The sequence below is a fragment of the Ziziphus jujuba genome, chromosome 3 (genome assembly GCF_031755915.1).
Source record: "Ziziphus jujuba cultivar Dongzao chromosome 3, ASM3175591v1".
NCBI lineage: Eukaryota > Viridiplantae > Streptophyta > Magnoliopsida > Rosales > Rhamnaceae > Ziziphus > Ziziphus jujuba.
Genome location: NC_083381.1, coordinates 16,080,074 through 16,099,800, shown reverse-complemented (window position 1 = coordinate 16,099,800; position 19,727 = coordinate 16,080,074). Strand labels below are relative to the sequence as shown.

Sequence of the window (19,727 nt, the reverse complement as noted above, 5' to 3'; positions counted from 1 at the left end):
CTAGTATTTTTTTGTTTTTAATGATTTGTTTAAAGCTGATAAATTTTTTCTTTACAATTTGTTCAAATTTTAATATTGAAAATTGGATTGGATTGAACACACATTGAAGTCAATCCAAACTAGTAGAAATGAGGAATCCAAACCAATCAATGTTGGATTGGATCGGATATGTTTTTTTTTACTGTTAGATTAGATTTGATTGAAAAATTCAAAACCTGATTTTTATTGGGTTGGTGTGAATATTTGATAAATTTCATTGGTTTGAAACCAATTTATAATCCTACAAACAACAAGTTATTGGGCCGTTTGAGAGTGATTTTTAAAATTCACCTTTAACTGATTTTTTTAAAAAATCATCTAATTGATACTTTTAAAAAAGCATGAAATAAGTGATTTTTTAATAATTTGATATTTTATTGCCAAACATTAAATATTGCGCTTTTATCGCTTTAGAAGTGATTTTAGCCTTTTCAAAATCATTTCTAAATGGACACTAAATTACTAAATTTTTTATGGATTGCTGAGATGAAGATTTTTTATTTTTTATTTTTGAGAAATTGAAGAAAAGATTTTAAGAGCAAAGAAATTATGGCTGTGCTACTTCTTTTAATTTTTTGGGCATATGGAAAATTTATAATTCAAATTCAAAATGATTCTGTCAGGCTTGGCCAAGTGGGACATAAAACACACATATATTGAAATTTATGGAACGTATTATATAACAAAACGAGTTAAAACTATAGAAAATTCAGAGTATAATAAGAATAACAATACATTAGGATTTATATAGCATCCCCATAGATGTAATCATAGGCTAATAACTGAACGTATGCTTCTAGTTCTAGGTAAAACATATGGAAAAGATTGAATTCATTATTATTATTATTATTATAAATTCCTTTGTTTCGGTTATCTATCTCTCTTTTTCCATGCTTGAACTACGTTCACTTTTAATGAGCAATAATAATTGTCAACTTACGATGTATTTTATCTGGTGTTTTATCGAACAGTTTCTCTGATTATATCTATTAATATCAAAATGATTAACTTCCCTATGCGTGCATAAATAGCATTACTGTTAGCCGCGCATGTGTCACAGGTATCTCACTCCATCAAAGCAGTGAATTGAATTACATAGGGTGTTGCTTTTCCAAGTTGAGAAAACCATAACAAAGCTTAAAGAAAATTTTCCCAGATGATGGCTTGCTTCCCATTTATATTTATTGATCTTAGTAGAGGAACTGCATCATACTCCACCTTAACCTTTGGTGCCATGGGGGACAGGTATCATAATTTAAAGAAACTAATTTGATTTTCTGTGAATTTTCTGAGTGCTGCATTTCATTATATTGGTTATATTTTTACTTGTGAGCCGCAAAATTCTTATACTATATTTGTCACTTCATTCTGATTGACTCAAATTATTGATTGCAGTTTTTATGAATACTTACTCAAAGTTTGGATACAGGGCAATAGAACTTCTGCTGTAAAGCATTATAGAAAAGAAACCTTGGTAATTTTTTATGTTATCATTTTGCTTCATCCAGATTCTTTTTATAAGTATAACATTTTTTTTAAAACAAATCATCTATTTTATAAACTATCCAAAATTTTTGTCCCCATCACTCCAATCCATGTTGGTCTAGACATAAATAGAAGTACTCGATCATTTGAACTACCCTCCTCGTCTTTTTTTATTTATTATTATTTTATTTTTTATCTGACTTGGGAAGATCAAGTTTGTCTTGGAGTTAAACCAGTTATTTGCTTTATTATATGTCCAACCTTCCACACCCACACCCCCCCCCCAGATCAAGTTTGTCTTGGAGTTAAACCAGTTATTTGCTTTATTATATGCCAACCTTCCACACCCACACCCCCCCCCCCCCTTTCTTGTTCGGTTTTATAGTTATAATATGATGTATGAAATATCTTAAACGACCATCGTTTTGAAAATTATCTAAAAGGTAAACTTGATCTTGTATGCAGAGAAATGTGGGAGAAATCAATGAAAGGTCTCTTGAGCTTGATTCAGAGAACAACACCATCATCTTTTGCATATATCTGTGAGAAGAACGGGGATTCTTTGCCAGACAAGGTGAGTTTCATACGCATCCTGCTGTAGTACCATGTATAATACTGATTGCCCATTCCTTCACTTGCAGATGGATGAATTAGCTTGCTCTGCTCCATGAATGTAGAGCAGAAGTGTAACACAAACAAATAAGAAGCAATAAAAACCAGGGTACCATACCGGCGGCATCTCATCCATGTCATTATCATTCTCATGTTCCACTACCCAATTCAATTGGGTAGTGGCAGGCGTGGGCAAAACCCAAACCCACCCGCTCAACTCAACGAATCCAAACAGTTTTGGTTAGTTTGGGCTTGATTTATATAGATAGGGTTGAATTGATCAGAACTTAATTTATCCAACCCAAACCGAATGTATTATAGTCAAAATAATTTTGATATATATTTTCTATATATAAGCTTTTTTATTAATTTTTGTACATAACTTTATTAATTTATTATCATTATTAGTTTGTATTCCTCTTAGTCTATTACTGGATTTTTTATTTTAATAAATAAAAGTTTAATTGGAAAAATGATTGGTTTTTCTAACCTCTTGTGTTAGCCATTGACCTTCTCTTTACTTTTGCACCCACTCAACCAATTCCCTATATATGATAGCGTTTACTGGTTTTGCAAAGGACGGGCTTGTAGGCAGAGTGGCATTGCGGGAGTTTAGTTACTGGTTTTGCAAAAGAATTTTAAGGTTTCGATGAGTTAAAAGGGCAAACAAGTGTTAAGGGTAATATCTCATCTTGCTAATATTTCTTTGTCCATATATATATATATATATATAAATATATATTTAGTGTATCATATAATATATTTGATTGCATTTTCTATTTAATATTTTTCCTTTGTAGTTTATTACCTTATGTAGATACTTTGTAATTGTATTTAAACACTAGTGACTGTCAATTAATACACGACTTTCATTTCATTTAATTGTCAGCTTCTATAACTAGGAAGCATAAAAGATTTTACCGTGGAAGAGCAAATAGTTCTTGAGGTAATAATGCCACTCTTTAACTTGAGTTCAATTTTCTATTTATATATATTTCTTTCGTTATACAATAGCTAACTATTTTTAATTAATATTAATTAATTATTGAAATTAACAAAATATACGTAATTTAAAAGGGAAAAAACCAAAAACGAAAAGAAAAAAAATTGAATACCTCAACAAAGGGCACAAATAATCTTTTTCTTTTGTCGGTTTTAATATTTTTATTGGTCACAGCTTTTTTCTTTCTCCCTCTTAAAATCCAATGAGAATCTCTCTCAATCCAATCCGGCTTGGTGTACAGCTGAGGTGGCAAAGCAAGTCAAAGGTTTGGTCAATGGCTAAAGTAGGACAAAACCCAAGCCTAGAAATTTTATCAAAATTATTCTAGATTATCTTTATTTTGTTCATGCTGCTGAAGGCGAAAAAAAATTTGAAGGTTGCTGCTCTTTATGGTTAGGGAAATAACAGAATAAAAATAACAAAAATTAATAGGTGGAGTTCTTATAATATTCAAATGTAACTCAAAAGAAAATTAGATTTAACCAGAAATTTAAAATTATAAAAATTCAGGATAAATAATGTTTTTTATTCTTCAACGGCAATATCGTCAATAAAATTATACCTACTAGGCTGCCAACCAAACTTCACCCGCTACTGTTATGCGGTTCTGAATTTTGTTATTTAAAAAATTTCATCTTTTTTTAATATTTCAACCCTCTGATTCATTCGTTGCCTTCCTCTCCCACCAAAAAAAAAAAAAAAAAAAAAAAAAAAAAAAAAAAAAAGGAGCTCTTTCCTCCTATTTTAATTTTTCTTTTGAATTATTTTTCCAAACCCTGCCACTGGTACAGTAATTTTCTCTCCCACTCCCTAGTATAGCAGCCCTTAAAATTTCTTGCTTAAAAGCTTCCTTTCCTCTTTTTTTTTTTTAAGCCAAATTACCGATTAAAATTATGTTAAATGTGTAAGATTTTGTTACATTAAAGTTGCCTCTTTTATTTCTTGCAAGAAAAAAAAAATTATTACCACAAAACAAAAGGAAACAAAATTTGAGTGATAAAAATTTTGCTTCATCGATGTTTGTTGGTCAAGTTCATCTGCATGCTACTGATTAAAAAATAAAAATGAAAAAAATTAAAAGGAAAAATCTCTCTCACATTCGATTTTAATGATTTAGCCGGTAATTTGGCTAAAAGGGGCAGCAGTGGGAGTTGTTTGGAAGAATAAAAGATTAAAAAAAAAAAAATCATCTTTTTTTTTTTTTTTTTTTTTTTGGTGCTAGTGTGGCTGGGCCCCCAGGCTCTCCTTCCCCACAAAATTCGATCCCGAACACACACAGGTTTAAAAAAAACAAAAAACAAATAACAAATAACAAAAAACAAAAAACAAAAAACAAAACAAAAACAAAAAAAAAAATTTTGCTTTTTTAAATCTTTTATTCTTCCAAACAACTCCCACTGCTGCCTCTTTTAGCCAAATTACCGACTAAATCATTAAAATCGAATGTGAGAGATTTTTCCTTTTAATCTTTTTCATTGTTTTTCTTTTTTTGTTTTTTTAATCAGAAGCATGCAGATGAACTTGACCAACAAACATCGATGAAGATATAATAAATCGTCTTTTTGCTTGGCTAAAAAGGCCATTTACATCTTTTTGCTTGGATTAGTAACTTTTTCCCCTTTTTTTTTATTTTTTTTTTGTTTTTTGAAGTATATTTAAATATAATGGTTCTATACGGTTAAGTAAGTATTTTCTAAATATTCTTCTTAAAATTATAGACCACCAAATATGCAGTCTTACATTTTTTTTCAAAAAAAAAAAAAAATGTGGTCCTACATTATCAAAATATATATTAATAATTTTATATTAATTCTTAAAATTTTGGATTTCAATTTACACATTCATTATCCTTATGAAGATATAATATGGAATCACATTTTCATTATTTGATTTTTTTCTTTTTATTTTTTCTCTAGTTATTTTGTTTTTTCTCTTACACTATCTTTCCCAGTTGGCCCTGTAATATTTAGAAGCCGTCTTTGGCCTTTTTGCATCACATTAGAATTAAAAAAAAAAAAAAATTGCGAAGGGTAACGTACTCTTTTTTTTTTTTTTAAAGAAAAAAATAAAAATTAAAAAATATTTTTCGACAAAGTTTCTGAAAAATTAAAAGTAATTTTTAAAATTAAAAATACGTTTTTAAAAGTGTTTGGATAATTTTTAAAAAGTATTTTAAAAAATAAAAAATACTTCTAATTAAAACTATTAAAATATAATTTTTTTATAAAACACTTTGAAAAAACAGAAGTATAAATTATACCAAACAAATTTTTAAATGGTCATAATTATTGAATTAAATAATTTTTTAACCAAAATTGATCATAACCAAATTGAAGAACATAACATTCCTCTCTCACAATTATTTATTTATCTTTATCAAGGACTATTAAGAGTAATATACATGTGGCCATCACTTATTGATGGAGAATGTCTCTGTCATGGCCGGCGATGATGGCATTCCTCTCTCTGTCATGGCGGGCGGTGATGGCATTCCTCTCTTCACAAAAAGGTTTCAAAAAGTTAGATCTACGCGACTTCGAAACAAAAATTAATATTTCAAAGCATGCCAGACAATAATAATAGTACTAATAATAGTAATAAAATAAAAATAAAGACATTTGCTTCTTTTATTTTATTTTCTCTTCTTAATTTAGAAGAGTTAAAGACATTTTTTTATTATTATTTTTCTAGGAAGTCAAAGACGTATTACTTGGTTAGTCTGAAACCTAAACTTTTCTATAACTTAATAATTCAAAAATTCCCAACATACTTTTTAATTTTTTTCTTGGGTAACCTAAACTTTTCTATAACTTAATAATTCAAAAATCCCCAACATACTTTTTGTTTTCTTCTTGGGTAATTTATTATCCCCCATAAATATATAAGCTTTAAAACGTCGCTTTATCCTTTACCCACCTCATTTCCTGGGAATAATCAATGTCAAACCCAGTGGCATTTTTAAGAAGATGCAAGGAAAGTGGAAGACAATAGGAACCAAAATTTAATCTATCAAAAATTAAGTTAACCACCACCTGAGAAAAATAAGGTGACACATCAGTATTGTATAGTATGTAGTATAAAATATTTTAATACTAAATAATGCTTCTTTTAATATTAATATTAAATAATATTAAAAATAATTTACATTTTTCATGTGGTATTAATATTGCAAAATAAATAAAATCATGTGATCTTATTTTATTGAGCTAAGTAATTATGAGATCAATTGATAAATTATTCGGTGATAAGAAAATGCTTGAAATTCTAGCTAATTAACTTCTCAAAATGAGAATGTCAAAGACTTGCCGCTATTTATTTTGGGGGGAGAGGTCAACTGCAATTCCTCCCACAAATTACTAAACATATTTAGTAAGCTGTATATATATTATCATGGGGATGGGGATTCCAACTTTGCCACTTAAGGATGGCCAGGAAAAAGATACAAAATAATATCTTTATTAATTATTTTTGACTGTTTGGAACCTTTGAATTACTGCCAACTTTTTATTATTTTTATTTTTATGGAAGGTTAAGTAAGTGTAATTTTCTTAAAATCATTAAATAAAAAATGAATTCTTACAATTAATGACTTCAATTAATTTAAACATATAATTAGTTGATGCCAAAAAAAAATAATAATAATAATTATGAAAATCAAACATGTAATCAAATGAGTATCGATGGTTTGGAATCACTTCATCAGTGTAGAAGTCTTGACAGTGTAAAAGTCTTGGGACTTTGGTCAGCCTCACGACTTTAATTAAGAGTATATATATGTGGAAATGTTAAATTTAATAAAGGTGCTCAAATTGACAGTACGGACAAAGAGAGAACAATATCGTAATTTTGGGGGTCTTCTTTTTTTAATTTATTTTATTTTATTTTAAATAAAAGCCAAAAAGCTGTGCTTAAGCCTTAAGTAAGCGAGGAAAATTCATGGAAAGCGTCAAAGCCTCAGCTTATTAGATAATATCTTTATTTTATTTGGGAGACCAAGATGTCCTTTTTAAAGATATTATCTAAATATCATTAAGAAGACATATATGGTATAAAAAAATTTAAAAAATTTCAGGGGGCAATGTAGTTTCGCCCCTGCACCTGCTGTTTCATGTTAATCATACAAAGCAAATACAAGAAATTATTAGGCACAGATTCTTATATATTCTTATTGTTCTTTGTATTTTTGGTCCAATCAAAATTTTTAGCGTGGGATTTAAATTGGAGGTATTAAAATGTACATTTATAAAACTATTAAGAATCTAAATTGCAATAGATTTTTACTGGAGGACCTGAATTACAATCAATTATATTTTAATATTGATAAAGTAAGACCAACCAAGTAATCATGATTAGTAAAAATATTCCTAAGGCAACAAATTGAAACTTGTGGACTTAAACTGTGATGTTTTAAACTTAAAGATTTAAAATGTAATTCTTCCAAATTAAAAGAAATTAAAATGCAATTAATTAATTTTTAGGCATGATTTTGATTATAAATTTATTCCTATATATAATTGTTTTTGGTTAATTATAGTTTGATACTCTCTAATTTGAGAAGTTTACACTTTTTGCCCTCGAATTTAAAATCTCAATTTTTAATTTGGGGCATTTTGATCGAATTTATTTTTTTGGCTAACAGTGATTAACGATTTTGTGATATTCACCAATATTAATTATAATTTATTGCAATTTAAGCTTTATAGACATCTAAATATCCTTAAATCTTTAATCTCCATGTGCTAAAAATCCAAATATTCAATTTTACCAATATACAATAAATTGAAATTTAAAAGTTTAAATTAGAATGTTTGAGTAAAAAATTCAAATTTTCTAAACTAGAGAATATTAAAATACAATTTTTTTTTTTTTGGGGGGAAAAAATATGAGTATGAATTATTGTTTAACATTGTAGTGAGCTTTAGACCACGATGATATTATTGCCACCGGATTGTTATTTTTGGCATTTGTTATGGAGTTGAAGGTAAAAAAGTTTGCTGCTACGAAGGAGGGGAAAGCGTTTGGTCATTTTGTAAGTTATATTTATCGGTTCAAGTATTTTAAATATAATTACTTTTTTTTTAGTGAGTATTTAAAATTGAAATAAAATATTGAGTATCCGTAAATTTAAAATTGGCCATGAAAGCAATTAGGTTACGTCGACAAAAGGAAAAATTATTTTTCATAAACGGGAACTTAGAAAAAGAAGGAAAGAGAGAGAGTATGGTGCACTTTTCAAAGAAAGGAAAATATTAATACAAAAAACAATTATCCATGCAGTTAAACGTGAAGTTTTGCACAGGAAAATATTGATGCAAAAAACAATTATCCGTGTAGTTAAACGTGAAGTTTTGGACGTATCTAATTGCTATCTGAGTGGTTGCTCCACTTGCCATTAAAGTTTTCTTTTTTAAAATGGGAATTATGTCAATCCAACGTCAGAAAATTGAGTCTCAACTGGAATTAACTTCAATCGAGATTTCCTTGTAGGTTTCTCAACTCATATTCTCCCCACGGTCTATAACTTTTTTCAAATTCATTTTCAATTTTGCATATATTAATATTTTTTCTCATTTTTTTTAATATTTTAGACATTTATAATTATAATCTCATAATATGACTATACTATTGTTTCAAACTCACTAGTTGTAATTGGAAAACATAACAAAAAAGATAAAATAAATTAGATGGAAAAATACAAAAAGTTCTTTGAGAAAACTCAACCTCTTATTAGTTCAATCAATAATATAATTTCATTAATCACAAGCACCACTTTTTTATTTACTTGTTTTCTTTTAAATAGAGAATATAATAAATAAAACAATAAATATATTATTTTAAAATAAAAATTGAGATTGTAACATTCCACCATGCTTCCAAAACTTGACATCCTCATCAATAAACTATATCAACATTGATCCGGCTACTCTAATCAACTATCAGTATTAGACGTATATACATCTTAATCTGACCTATATGTTGCACGTTTCCATAGTTTAATTGGTGAAGTGGTGTTAAAACAAAAACCAGATTTTTGTTGTTAGTTATAAACTACATAGTATTTCTTCATATGAGGCTCTAATATCAAATATTATATACCTATTACTTTATAATTGAAAACCATAGAAAATAAAATTAGTGGATGGATAGAATAGGTTTTTCGGGAGGACCCAAACTCCCAATAGATCAATAAATGATCCATAATTTCATTAATCACAAAAACCCCTTTTACATTCATTTATTATCTCTTAAATAGAGAAATATGACATCAAGAATCCCTACATATTAGACATTAAACAACCTATAAACTAGTTACACTTAACCATATAACGATAATGGCTAAAACCCAGGAGTATTAGTCTTAATATCACTAACTAATTTCATTAAATTAAATATAATAAATATATATTTTTTAAAATAAAAATTGGGATAGTAACAAATATTTATCAATAACTTTTTAGCATTATAATACCTAATTCATTGTAGAGAAGTTGATTTTTTTTTAATTGTAATTACAGATTCATTTTATTATTTTTTCTAATTTTGTATTTAATTTCTTTGTTTAATCCCTAATATAACTTTGGAGATTATTTGTTCTTTTACCTCACGTAGAAATAAAAAAAAAAAAGTAGTATGTTTGTTTATTTTAAATTGATTAGTTCAAATATATGTTCCAGTTTATTAAAATCATATTTTTCTACAAAAAATAAAAGCCAAAAAAAAAAAAAAAAAACTCTACTCGATTTCGTCATTATTCTAATTAATGGACTACAATATTGCAAAAAAAAATTGTATTTTGTATAAGTTTGTAAATTTTCAATTAATAAATTAGAGAACTATAGAATGACAATATATGATGGTGCCCCTCTTCCAAATATTTTTTTATCTGCTGCTCTGTGCGGTATCGACTATAAATATTAACTTTTTATTTGTTTAACTCTTCCTCACTACTACTGAAGTATATATACTCTTCTCTTTAATATACATGCTTTTCAAATTTAATATACAAGTATGTGTGTATTAGAGAGGGGAGTATGCACTCCTATTGCACCAGAAATATTTTCTTGCGCATCAATCTCTCATTTTGTTCTTCTAAAAAATAAAAAGAAAAAGAAAAAGAAAAAAAGAAAAAATAAAAATAAATTGTTGTAACGATAAAAATAATAATAATAATAAATAAAATAAATCATGCCTTATCACCATGATGGGTAAGAACATGGACACATGATTCCCTCACTGTTTTTCTTCAGTTTCTTAAATACTTTTGTATTTATTTACCTTTTTACCCCTTAACTACTGAAGGCGCCTCCCAATTTAGTCTGATTGGGTCTTTAATCAATAAATCTTTCATTTCCTGCAGAATTTATTGACTATATGCCTACATAACCAGAGTCAAATCAATTTAATATTTATTTATTTAGTTTGCTTTATTTATTTTCCAAATTATTTAGTTTTTAATAATTTTATTGTAAATTATTTATTTTTTTCATTAAATAACAATTTTATACTTATATATATATATATATATATATTTTACAATTTTGGACATAAAAGTTTTGTTTACAAAATAGAAAAATAGAATCGCATGAATAAAAAAAGAAAAAAGAAAAAACTAAGGAGATAAAGAATGAAATAAAAAAAATATAAATATATATATATGAAATAACTTTTTTATTTATTTATTTTAATTTCATTCTTGGTTTCATTTTTTATTTCTTTTTTCTTTGCTTTTATTTCTTTATTTTTCTATTTTTGTTATTTCATTATATATCGTTTTTCCAAAGTCGAATCAGGTAAATGCAATCTTTTTGGCTGATCCGAGGAGAAGTAGGTGTAAATAAACAACCAATTTTATAACCTAAAATAAATTAGATAAACTCGCCCGTATACTATATATATATATATATATTTTTTTTTTTTTTTGTTTTTTAATATCTGAAAACGGAGTCAAAGGCTCTTAAAAGACATTGTATTAATGAACGTGGGCGCAAACCCCTCCTCACCGCTTCATTCATGCGGTCAAGAATTACACATTTTCTCCACTTTCTTTTGAACCTTCTCATAAAGATTTATGATTACATAATAATTTCTCCATATTGGGACCTTCACACTTCCACAAAAGATGATAACCCAGACTACTCATTTATTTGACTTGGGTTATATGGGACCTACCTATTTTTACAATGATCTGGACTTCCAGATTCACCAAACCTAGCACCAAACACCTGGTTAGGGTTAGAATGTCTTTATCAGTGACCTGCAGAGAATTGCATGCAAGGACAATGTCGTCAACAAAATTTTACTTACCATGTCCCATACACTGATAGATTCCACCCACGGCTATGTGTGATCGGATATAAAACGCAGCAGCTTTATTAAATATGTGTGTGTGTGTGTGTGTGTGTATTAGAAATAATTAAAATGCCTTTACGAGTGATGTTCGGATTTTAGAATACGACCCAAATGCCTGGCAAAAATCCATTCTATCGGCAGCGGGCATTACCATTGACGGGCCACGCGCCCCACAGTCTAAATACGAACGGCACATGCGGTTTGAATTTTGGACTACAATTTACACATTTAACATAGGGATGGCAATTTGGCCCGCATGGTTCGATACCCGCGGTGTACCGTCTTTAATGAGGTGGTTTTTCTTCGAAAATTCGAAAATGCGGGATGGGCTCCGGATAAATACCTAAAAACCGAGTTGGAGACGGACCAGGAACGGAGAATAATAACCCCGTCCCGATATGTATATATATATATTTATTTATTAATTTTTTTTATAAAATTTCATTTATATAAATTTTTTTTTCATTTATTTTTTTAAATATGTATTTTCTTATGATTATAAATTTGTTCCTTAATATATTTTATTATATTTTTATTGCATTGTAGTCATTTTTTTTATATTTTAATCATAAAATAATTTTTTTATATAAATTTCTAAAAAAAATATCAATTAAAAAACAAAATAGGGAAAATCGTCCTGTCCCGTCTCCGTCCGCAAAATCTCTGATCCCGCCCCGCACCTAAAAAAACTGAAAAAATCCCGAAAATGGGATGTAAAATTCTCTACCGAATGGGAATGAAATTTTAAAAACCGCCCCGTCCCATTGACATCCCTAATTTAACACGTCTTATAAAAATTAAATATAGAATCATATTTTCATTATTTATTTATTTTTTATTTTTTAGCTTTTCGCTGATCCGGACAGTCGTGGGATTAACTAAAATACCCATTTTATTACCACAAAAAAATAAATAAATAAATAAACCCATCCATTTACATTTTTTTTTTTATCTGAAAACAGAGCTCGAGGCTCTTTTAAGGAACTATATTATCGAATCTGGACAAAAATCTTCCCACACGGTTGAAAATTTTGTCCCACCTAACGACGACGTTAACCGCCTAGTTTTTGTTCTTTTGTAACCTGGTCCGTCTACGTTCACGGGTAAGAGATGGGCACCGGATTTTGCTGCGAATAACGCATGGCAGTAGTCCATTGGTCTGTGGTGGGCCCCGTATTTTTCTGGCCTGATTTTGCTTTTTTATATATGTAAGTAATTTAATATTTTTCAGCTTGGAAATTCCGGTGAACCGAGAAGAAACCATGAGAAGGAACCAATCTTTTTATTTGTTTATTTATTTTATTTTATTTTTTTCCTCCCTCTCGTATATATATATATATATATACACATAGATATATCCCTAGCCAGCTCCATTCAACTTTTACAAAGTTTCCAATCGAACAGCCTAGATCAATCTGCAATGGAGTACACGTCATATCAGTCTACCAAAGCAAGGACAATAGCGTCATTTACGGAAAAATCAAAATCTGATCGGTACGGCACTTTTGGATGACCGGAGGACAATCTCAGCTCATAATATGAATGTACAAATATAACCAATTTAGTTAAGGAAGGACCTCAAAGTTTATTCCATTTCAAAGTATCCATTCTTAGTTGTATTAAATAATAATCATATCATTTTTCTTTTTTGATCATTGTAGTCGCAACATTATTGAATTAAATTGCCATGGTAATATGTGGAACTCAATTAAATGGATTATGGGTTCAACCACCTTCCATACATACAGAAAAGTATAAAAAAATAAAAATAAACTGTCAGTTTCAAGAGAGTTAAAATTATTAGTACCACGGGGTTGATGGGTATGATACTAAATTTGGCACCAAAATTATTGTTATCGGTGTTATTTTTTAAGTGTTAAATATAAATTAATTAAATAATAACAAGTATAGATATAGTAAATAATTTAGGAGATCGGTAAATACATTTAACGTTATTCTTCCTCATAAATTTAATAGAAATTATACAAAAATATATATGTTCTTCAAGGCAAAATAAAATTTCCAACTTTGTGAACAATTAATTAACTCAAAGTTACTTAAAAATACAAAATATATATATATATAAACTTAAATAATAGATTAATTGACATATTACAAATAATAATTATCATACCCAAATAAAATTTATGTATACAATTTCGACTAAAGAAATTTAAATTTAATTACTTCGGATTAGTTAACTATAGTTACAAGTCAAACTAAAAATAGAAAAATAGAAATTTTAAGTAAAATAATGACATTTGTTAAAATAGAAAATGTATTATTGATGTGAAAAATTGGATATAGAGGCTTGAAAAATATATTTGGTAATTAACCCACTATATATATATATATATATATATATAAAATAATGAACTTGTATAAGCACGAATTGGCAGAATATTGGAGCACGAATTGGCAATTTGAAAGGGGCACAGGGGCACGGCCAAAGCTTACATTTCGAGGGCAAAATTGTAATTATATATTAAATCTGTTTGATCGGCCTATCAAATGTTTTTAAAAGTTTTATAATGGGACACGTGCCTCGCAGAACTCACCTGTGTGGTATGTGCTTTAATCTTTTTAGGAGTTTTTTAATGGGCTATTATATGTAATGATTTATTTTTTTGTTTTTGGTTGTTCCGGTTTTGTTTTATTTTATTTATTTATTTTGTCATCGTGCAATGTTCATTGGTTGGAACATTTTAACTATAATACCTCTATTAACATTAACAACTTGACGCTGTTCTCAATTCCCACATTCTGAATTCAAGGATGGAAGATGAAATTCCCTTTTTTCCAATTTATCAAAAAAATTAAAACATTATAATTTTTATAAAAATATAAATTTTAATTAAAATGATGATATTTAATAAGATAGAAAATGTATTATTGATGTCATAAATTAGATATAAAGGGTTGAAAAAAATATTTGGTAATTAACCCAAATATTTATTTTTAAAAAAAAAATACTAATTTCACTTTTACCCCAGATAATGTGGCTTATATAATTATATATATATACACAATTTAAGTAGTGAATTTGTATAAGCGCACTCAATTAAAAATATAAAGAAAAAAAGAAAAAAAAAAAGTAAAAAGCTGACAAAATATTGGAGCCGGAATTGGCACTTTGCAAGGGGCACATAGCCAAAATTTACATTTTGATGGCACTTTGCAAGGGCATATACTAAAATCTTTTTTAAAAGTTTTTTAACAGGCCACGTGCCCCCACTGATGGGGCAGTTTTTTTTTTTTTTTTTTCCCCAAAAATGGGAATAAATTCTCCAGACCTAAATTTTGGGGACGGATTGGGGGACTGAAGAACAAAGAATCTGTCTCATATATCCTTACTTATTACTATTGTTTTTTATATCTTATATATTTAGATTATTATTGTATTTTTTAAAGATATATTTTATTATAATTATAAATTTAGATTTTTATGTATTTTATTATATTTTTAGTATATTTTAGTCATTTTATTCATAAATAATTTATTTTTTTATATAAATTTTTTTTAAAAATTATATCAATTATTAAAAAAAAAAATAAATGGAAAAAATCATCCCGTTCCCTTCCCAATTGGAAAATCTCCGTCCTCATCCCGTTTCTAAAGAAACAAAAAAAATCATGGGAACATGATGAAAATTTCCATAAGAGCATGGGGATGGATTTTAAAAACTGATCTCGTCCCATCCGGTCGACATTCTTACCCATTGACGGTATAGCTGAGTTTGGTGTATCCTTAAGCACATACAATGGTTTTTTTGGTTCTTCCTCTTTTTTTTTTTTTTTTTTTTTTTTTTTAGGTCATTGGTCGAAACATTTAAAATATAATACCTCTATTAGCATTAATGGTTTGAGTGTGAATGTTCTATTTCCTTGTTCTACTCTTTATTCTTCACCATCAATAATATCACATTATTGATTTTAAAAAATAATATCATATCATTTAAAAATATTAATTAAGAAAATAAATAAAATAAATTGTAAAAAATAACTTCTTATTACATGAGATAAAATTTTAGAACCAGATATTCACACTGAAATGTTTAAAGTTTTAGAAAATTGATTATGCTTAGATTTATCTCTCAAATTATAATAAAAGATATGATAGCGTGCTAAAGATGATAGGATGACATATTTTAATTAATAATAAATTAAATTTAAACTCTTAATTGGGATGCAACGATATTTAAAATTTTTATTGTAAATGTAAATACAGTTTCTAAAAGATTAAATCTTCAAATGTATATGTATATAAAAAATGATATAATTTTTAAAAGATCAAATCTTAAAATGTATATATATATATATATATATAATGTTCTTCTTCACCAAAAAACAAAATAAAATAAAATAAAATTATAATAAAATAACATGAAAAGAATAGAAACATTCTCCTACAGAATTCCTAAATTTATGTTGGGTGATACTGACATGGCACCCTATTATTTTCTATTAACTTTTTGATATTTTATTTGATCAATTTAATATATAGAAATGCATTTCATCTTATTTTCTCAGTCGGTAAGTGCTGAGAGCATACAGAGGCTATGTGGCATGATCCGATAGCTGTTATTTGAACGCTAAAGATTGGCATGGAAATTTTGTTTTTTGTTTTCCTTTTATTAAAACTGTATCATATATATATATATATAACATTTTTTTTATATATTACCCAAAAAGGACAAAAAGAAAATAAAACATGTATTTTTATGTTTGGAGTATGGAAGAGTCACAATAAATCCAACATTGCTTCTTTCTTTTCCTTTTTTCCCCCTTGGAAGTCAGCCTGGTAGGAGGGGGGTCGTGGAAGCGTATTTCAAGAAGTGGGGCTCATAACGTTTCCGTTAGATTTAACAATAAGAATTAATAAAACCATCATTTTTCATTTTTATTTTGGTGGGAATTTTAATAAGAGGACTGCTAGTGCACATACGCTAACACACTCGCTTATTTCTCCAATTGACATGTGTCTTTAAAGTGGTGGGTCGTATCGAAGTTTTGAGTCGTAAGGATAAAAGCGTCATTTAAGAAGGAAAACAGCAGGGATAAAATAACACGAAATCAAACGCAGACCCCATGGCTATGTATTCCTAGCCGTCAAAATTCACGGACGGTAGTCCCCTTGGATGGCATCCTAAATTGCCCAAGTTATAAAATGCAGCGGCTAAGAGTGCCTCGTCTGTCACTCTATTCTTCTTCAACTATTCACACAGTAAAAGCTTCTGTCTTTCTTCTCAAAAACATTCAAGAACCAGCCTAAAGTAAGCTAGAAAAAATTTTAAACTCATATTTCACTTTTTTTTTTTTTTGGTGTCTTTTACATGTAACAGATTTTTGAATTTGGATTTTTTTTCCTACTTTTTTATGTACGTAACAATTTTTCATTTTTTTTAACTATTCAGGCATGATTTTGATGCTTCTAATTTTGGTTATATGGACGTTTGGTTTAGATGGTGACGGAGTTAGACCATGACATTTTTTTGGCTTGGATTAATACCTTTTCTTTTTTGGGTTTTGAATTGCTCAGAATTTTGCTGTTCAAGAAACGATTTTCTGTTCACACGCCCCAAAAAAAAAAAAAGAAAAAAAAGAAAAAAGAAAAGATTTTCTGTGGTATAGTTATTCTCTCATCTCCGTGGATCTGAGTAGCTAGACTGTTCAACATCGGGAAGGCCCCTGAAGAGACCGTTCCCAGTTCGATCCATCTGGATCCGATGCTCGAAGGGATCGCTCCTTCCCAGTCTGTGCCCCTCGGCCGCTATGCAGCTGGGAAATCCCAATCAAATTTTTTTTTCTAGAAATCTAAGAATAGCAACCGCAAACCTGATGGTGTAACAGACCACTGTGCCTTTTTTTTTTTGCTTGAAACATACCACACAGAAATCCAAGTTATATCCCCCTATATAACTCACATCATTGGAGGATCAAACTCGCTTCCTGGACAAAACTCCTGTACGTATATACACACATATATATATATATTATTATGTAAGAAAGAGACCTTTAACTTTGTTTGAATTCGCGCGGAGAACCGGGCTTAATGGACCTATTGGTGGGACGGTGTTGCGTTGGCCGTCTGGGTAAAGCCAAACGTGGCGGTTGGTGGTTGGTTTAACCTCTTTTTTGAAAATAGAGAAAATTCCGACTTTGGAGACGGGTTTGGATTGGATTCTTAATACCCGACCCGGTATCCAACGCTAAAACCAATTTCTAATTTCCGGCCGCCGACAGCACCACCCAGAGGCCACGACGGCGCAAGCATATTGATTGGTCTGCGACACCGGGTTGACGATGGCGGTATCCGATGGATGAGACTTTTTCAACTTGACGAAGAGTAAAGGGTCGGCCGGTTGGGATATGAATGGCATGGTGGCAGTCGCCGTGGACTATACCCAGGCCGGGCCCCGTTCCTGTTTCCGGCTTGGACGGATTTTGTTTTAGCCATGCAGTTTTTTTGGTTCTATAACAATGTTTCCCTTTTTTTTTTTAAAATTTTTTTTCAAGGAGACGATATTTGGCTTTATTTTGATTTTACCCTTTTTTTTTTTTGGGTAAAGTTATTTTGTTTTTGTTTGTTTTTAAGTTTATTTGCTTTGGCCTGTTTACTTCTGCAACTTATGTGATAGTGGGATTTTTTTTTTTTTTAATTTTTTTTAAGAAGAGGATATTTGGCTTTTTTATTTATTATTATTATTATTATTTTTTGGTTTAATTTCGTAGCTGTAATTTGTTACGGATGTTATGGGTTTTTGAATTTGGGGCTTCTATTTTAAGTTTGGGTTTTTCCTTTGAAACTTGTTGTTAATCTTAAGTTTCTTTATATGGATTTTGTTTTCAGAATTGATATCTTTTTACTGGAAGTGCTTTCATTTTCAATTGTATGCATTTTGCACTATACATGTTTGTGTTGTGTTGGGGTGTTCAATTTTTATTTATTATTTTTTATTTATTGGATACTCTGTCCTTATTTTTATCATTTCATATTTGAGTAATAATTTCTTAGTATTCTAGTACAGTTCAGTTTCAGGCTAATAATGGGTAAGGAGAAGGTCAATATTATCATTGTTGTCATTGGTCATGCTGACTTTGGCAAGTCAACCACAATTGACATGTGCTATTCGGATTTTAATTCTATATACCATGGAGTCACTTCAAGAATTCGAAACCAATTCAAATCCAGAAACAAATTACATCAACACCACCATCAGCAGCAGCAGCATCATCAGTAACAGCGGCAGCGGCAGCAGCCGCGGCACGAGCCGAGGCAGCATCAGCGTTGTCACCGTCATCCTCATTGTCATAGTCGCCGAGCTCGACGATGAGCCACTATGAGAACCAGAAACGAAGAGACTGGAATACTTTTGGTCAATACCTGCGAAACCACAGGTTGCCGCTGTCTCTCTACCGCTTCAGCGGAGTTCACGTGCTGGAATTCCTCAGGTACTTGGACCGATTCGAGAAGACTAAGGTTCACACCCAGCTCCGTCCCTTCATCGGCCATCCCAACCCACCGGCACCCTGTGTCTGCCCTCTACGCCAAGCATGGGGGAGGTTGGATCAATTCGGGAAGACTAAGGTTCACACGCAGCTCCTGTTAAAAAGTAAATAATAAATAATTTGTATCCAAGTCTCCAATTTTAAATACGTTTTTGCATATTATCCAACAGCTCCGTCCCTTCTTCGGTCATCCCAACCCACCGGCACCCTGTCCCTACCCTCTACGCCAAGCCTGGGGGAACCTCGACGCCCTCGTCGGCCGCCTCGCGCCGCTTTTGAAGAGCACGGAGGGAGACCGGAGGCTAATCCTTTTGCAGCAAGAGCCGTGAGGTTGTATCTGCGAGGAGTTCGTGATTCACAGGCCAAAGCAAGAGGTATTAGCCATGAAAAGAAAAAACGCAAAAGGCCTCCTCCTCATAATAATAATAAAAGTAGTCAAGCTTCTCATCTGCCGGCATTGCATAAACCCATTTGTATCCGACCCAAATCCCACGCAGAAACCCATTTCTATAGGCCACTGGCACCGCCACTAATAAGTCACACGCCTGCAGGCTAAATTAGAACAGTGTGCTGTTCGGATTTCAGATATCCGATCCCAAATACCAAATGCATAATCCCATTTTTACTGGCTGCGGGCAAGACCACTGACGAGTCACGCGCCCCCGCGGGCTAAATCCGAAGCATGCTATTCCAATTTTTAATATCCGAGAGCAGTACACGACAAGCCACG

At 30.0% G+C, this 19,727-nt stretch overlaps 1 pseudogene; it reads left to right on the top strand.

Moving 5' to 3' along the window:
- Positions 1–1,993: 1,993 nt before the first annotated feature.
- On the top strand, positions 1,994–19,669 carry LOC107422489 (protein LIGHT-DEPENDENT SHORT HYPOCOTYLS 4-like; annotated as a pseudogene).
- Positions 19,670–19,727: the final 58 nt, after the last annotated feature.